This window comes from Frankliniella occidentalis, unplaced genomic scaffold (assembly GCF_000697945.3).
Source record: "Frankliniella occidentalis isolate FOCC.00 unplaced genomic scaffold, Focc_3.1 Scaffold232, whole genome shotgun sequence".
Lineage (NCBI taxonomy): Eukaryota > Metazoa > Arthropoda > Insecta > Thysanoptera > Thripidae > Frankliniella > Frankliniella occidentalis.
Window position 1 is genome coordinate 407,299 of NW_026267358.1, and position 4,585 is coordinate 411,883.

The following is a 4,585-nucleotide window of genomic DNA, read 5'->3' on the forward strand; positions in this document are numbered from 1 at the left end:
AGAGATAATTTCACGAGATAGTACACCTATATGCAGAATGCAGGCGAAATAGTCGCGAGAAATGAGGTGAAATCGTCACAAAATACCCCCAGAAATACCCCGAAATAGTAATGACAATGACGCCCAAATATTGTAAGGAGTGTTGCATAAAAGACACCGGTGGCGCCCACACATGTGCCTTTTATGCAACACCTCGTACAATACCTCGAAATGGCCCCTACGGAGTAATAGAGAATGCCAAAACCCCCCACCCCTTTCGGAATGATTTACATTTGAAAGAATTTTTTGTCTCCTGCCTGCCTGACTGCCGACTGTCCCGTTCCCGTCCCCGCTCCCCCAAGTGCGCGCACGCAGCGCAATGCACACAGTACTCAGTACACCCCCCACCCTCTATTTCTCTGTTGCCGCCGTACGCGCACGAACGTGATGGAGGGGGGAGAGGGAAAGGAAAAGGGAGCGATGCGGGATGCAGGCAGGCGACCAGAGACAGAGAGAGAGAGAGACCCTCTCGGCACCGGCCACTCGTCCCGTCTCCGTCCGTCTGCCGGCCAGCCTGCCGTCTGCATGCCTGACTGTCCGCCTGTCGTTGTCCGCTCGCCGCTCGCTTTGCTCGACCACTCACTAGCGCACCGCCCCCCGCCGGTTGCGTCGCCCAGCTAAACGAGCCGAAACGAGCGGAGCCCGCTCGCCAGCCAGCGCCGAGCCGAGCGTAGGCTCAGCTCGGCAGGAACGAGGTGAGCTGAGCCGAGCATCTCCCGGCTCCCGGCGGTGGAGCGGCGTAGCGTCGAGCCGCCTCGGCTCGCTCGCTACAGAGCTCTGATGGGGGCTATAATGACTTCTAGTCAGATATTTGTTGACATCCAGAAACCTGACTCTCTGTGGTGTCAGTAGTTTCTTTTAAGACAGCTGAGTTGTCTTCTACGATCGTTTTGCCCCGATAGTCAATTGTTTTACATGGCCCTTTATGGGAAAATATAACGCTACCCATAGATTTTCTTAATTTTTTTTTTAAATTAGAAAGTTCAATTTTAAGTTACTCCCCGAAGTTCAAAAACTTTATTTTCAGTTTTTTTTCAAATTTAAATTGAAATCTCTGTTTCTATGGTAATACTTTTACATGCAACAAGTAGGCCGAGCCGAGCCAATCCAGAGGAAAGAAGACACCTCTAAAGTCTGCGTTCAAACAATCCCTTCCTTTGCTACAATACAAAGAACTAGGATGACACTACCCTTCTTCGAACGCCGTCACCTTACCGCCTTCTAATAATATTTCTATTTTCACCACTAATTCTAAATAAAACAAGCAAATCATCAACAACATTTTGGACTGGATGCGTCCGAGTGAACACTTCCTTTTACTATAGTAAGGAAACAGACACGACTGACAATAATCATATTCAAACGCCACCACCTTACCGCCTTCTTATAAAGACTTCCATTTCAACACTGTGAAAAATATCGTCGTAAATTAACAAAAAATTTGTAAACTTGAATTATAATTTCAGTTGTAAATTTACGACAGCACAATTTTTACTCGCCAAGGGATCTGAAGTCGATACATGCTGCATGTATTTTTACGATTACAAATTGTAATTTTACAACTTGCGTCAAGGAAAATTTTCCTGTAAACCTACCTACTTTTTTTCACAGTGAAACGTACACGAAAGGGAATACCTTCAACGCCATTTCAATTCAAGTTAGAGTGAAATTGGTTTTATCTAGTAATTCCTGCTTTAAACAACATGAAAATACACCCCCATTAAATATAACATGGGGTATACTAATTGTGTAGTACCTGGTTGTGAAAATAAACCAAACAAAGGTGTACTATTTAAATATTGGCCCCAAAACCCAGTTCTTACTGCGCAATGGCATCAGTATTTACCACATATTGTTCCAAAGCCACATTGCACTGCTATCTGTGAGATGAATAATTTTACTATTACAACTTGTTTCTTTTATAATCTAACTAACTTTTTATTGCTTTCTCCAGAATCATTCAGAAGAATGCAGGTTTATGGATTTAAATGAACAAACAAAGAGAAAACTCAAATTTTCTGCTGTTCCTTCCAAACCATACACAACCAATTCACCTTTAGTAAGTATACACTCATATTACAGACATAAACAGAATATCTCACGTAAAACGTTCACTTTTATAATTTTCAAAATAACCAGGTTTTACAAGGATCAATACATCAAGAAGACAGTTCAATTTTCCCACTTTATTTCGGAGTCCAATGTTGCGCTACAAGCATTGCTGCATGCTGCTACAGTTCAGTGAGTAAATGATCCAGATTTATGGACGTCTGAAGACATTGATGCTTGTGTTCATGTAAGTGTTTTGAAATTATAAAATACTAAAATTAAGTGTTACTTTCCTTATATCATTTTAAAATTGCATTTCAGATAGGAACGAAGCTTCATAGCAAATCAAAACCATTAGGACACCAATTTCTACTGCCTCATGAAATATATAGTCCAGTTAAAACACCGAATGGCAAAATTATATCAGTAGTTGCCAATAAAGAAGCTAAGTTTATTGGACCTATACATGAAGTAGACAACTTTGGAGATAACTTTCCATATGCTCTGACAAATTCTTCTCATAATTCTAGATGTGGCAGTCTAACATGTGGTGAATATTCATTTGGTGTAATTATTACAAAGGGAAAATACTGGATTTTTGATTCTCATGCAAAGAATCAAGCAGGTAAAGTAGATGAAAAAGGTAAGGCTGTTTTAATGAAATTTAACTCAATAAACGATACAGTGGTTTATTATCGTTCTATTTTTAACTGTACTTCATCATATTGAATAACTGAAATACAATTAGAAAACCAATCTGTAGCAAATCAGCCTTTACGAGATTCTAACAATCTACCTGCTGATATAGCTCAATTATACCAGCCTTCAGGAGATTCTTACAATCTACCTGCTCATATTACTAATTCATTTCGGCCTTTAGGAGATTCTTTGAATTCTTTGAATACGTCTTACAAAAGACGAGTAGAAATGAACAGTACTGCTAGAGCGAACGGATGCAAATGCAAAGTCTGCCCCAACACACTTTTGGTAAGGCACAAAAAATAAAATAATCATATTGTAATGTTAGAGTCAAGTAAAGTATTTGATCAGCAACGCTGACATTCTCATTAGTTGGTCTCTAGCGCCAGCTAGCCTCACGCCAGGATCTCCGCGGGATTCTTTGAAAGTAGCGAGCGTCACTGCGCGTGGCAACAGAGCTCAGTCGTTGTGCAGTCTCGGTCGAGTGTGGTTGGTTTGTCCGCTTCTGTACAATTCCTGCTAGACCCCAATAAATCTACTGATCCAGTACTCCTGTTGTCTCCTTTACTCAGTCTACCCGACGCTACAATTGGCGCAGTCGGTAGGGCTGAAGTAAGGAAGACCAGGGTCTGCGATCCGTGGATATTCACGTTCCAAACTTCCAGTCCATCGTCGCTGCGTCCTTGGCGTCCTAGACTGAGCTACCCCGGCGTCCCTCGAGCTGTGGTGTGACCAGTGTCCCTTGCGACCCTGCCCCCTGGTGTCCCTGGTGGCCGCCCCCTGCTCCCGGACCCCAGTCCCTCAGTCGGACCCCTGCCCTGACCTGCGACCCCCTGGTGACCCCAACCCCTGAGTGAGTCCCTTGCTTCAGTCTTTCTGATTGCCTGACTTGTCTGTGCTGCCCGCCGTCCGTCAGCCTCGCGTGTTCGCCCGTTGACGCCGTCCTCGACTTCGCCATAGACCGGGGTATTCCCCGTGGCCAAGGGCGTGGTGGACGCGGTCAGTAGCGTGGACGGGGAGCGGCCGCGCCCATTGTTGAGCCGTGGCGTGGGGGGCGCGTCCCGCGCCCCAACCCCCGCTACCTCGACAATGCGGAGGCAGCCCGGCAGCTGCCGCACGCAGCCGCTGGCATTGTCGGCGAGCTAGGAGAGGAGCCCGTCGAGGAGATGGAGCAGGCCGTTGATGTGCCTGCCTTGCTCAGGCTCAGGGAGCTTGCGGCGCTCAGAGCCGCCGTTCAAGCTGGTGTGGCCGCCAATGCGCTTGCCAATCCCACTGTCGAGGCCCCCGAGGCCCCAGTGGCCCCGCCGCCTCCCGCGGCCCCCCAGGCCCCGATTATGCTCGCTCCTGTGGCCCCTCAGGCCCCTCCAACCCTTGGGTCCAGGCCCGCGCGAACCACCGTGAATTCGGACCCACTCCTCCCCTAGCCCCGCAAGTAGTGTCGGCATCCGAGATGCTGACCCTGTGGAAGGCCGTCCCTAAGTTCGACGGCAAGATCTCTTACGAGGCGTCAGAAGTGGTGTGTCAGGTCTGGCTTGCACTTCAATGGAAGAAGGCCTAAATTCTTGTCGGTTGGTGCGGTCCAGGCTCTCATTGCCCTCCGGACCCCCGACTAAGAAGGTGTGTCTGGCCACAGTGGCCGCAGCCCCTGCCGACCCCGGCCCCGCAGGTGCAGACCGATTTGCGGGCGCTCCCCGCCGGCTATCAGCAGGTCACCCTGCAGGCCCCACCGCAGGCTCCGGGAAACGGACAGTAGCCTCCCTGGTAACCAAGGCGACGCCTTCGCCAGGAGAGGCTCCAG